The sequence below is a fragment of the Wasmannia auropunctata genome, unplaced genomic scaffold, assembly GCF_000956235.1.
Source record: "Wasmannia auropunctata unplaced genomic scaffold, wasmannia.A_1.0 LD336064.1, whole genome shotgun sequence".
NCBI lineage: Eukaryota > Metazoa > Arthropoda > Insecta > Hymenoptera > Formicidae > Wasmannia > Wasmannia auropunctata.
In genome coordinates, this window is record NW_012026826.1 from 155,277 (window position 1) to 155,985 (window position 709).

Sequence of the window (709 nt, forward strand, 5' to 3'; positions counted from 1 at the left end):
CAGTCACGTCACCAGCAGTTTTCAATTAGTTATAAACTGAAGGGAATCTGTTTGGATCCAAATGAAAAATTTGCCTCATTGGATGTGGTGTCACTCTTCACAAATGTGCCCACGGACCTGGCTGTTAAATGCATTTCGGACAACTGGGAGGTGATGAGTAACAACACCACCATCCCAAAAGACGAGTTTCTAAATGCTGTCCAACTGGTGTTAAATTCCACAGTTTTTTCTTTTGACAAAGTGTTTTACAGACAAATTTTTGGCACACCTATGGGATGCCCACTGTCACCCACGGTGGCTGACATGGTTATGAGGTACTTGGAAAAAAAGGCATTAGAGCGTTTACCTGTTCGCTTACCCTTTTATTTTCGATACGTTGACGACATTTTTTTAGCAGCACCCCTTGACTCAATGAATTCCATCCTACAAGTCTTCAATTCTTTACACGAAAGACTAAAATTCACGATTGAGATTGGTGAGAACAATAAATTAAATTTTCTAGACGTGTCAGCTATTCGCCTCAACAATGAAATCATATTTGATTTATATAAAAAACCGACATTCTCAGGCAGATATCTGAATTTTAACTCACAACATCCTGTATCTCACAAAAAAGGTGTTATTTATGGAATTGTAGACAAAATTATATTCCTTTCAGATCCCACTTTCCACCAAAAAGATCGGAAGAGCACACGTCTGAACTCCAGTC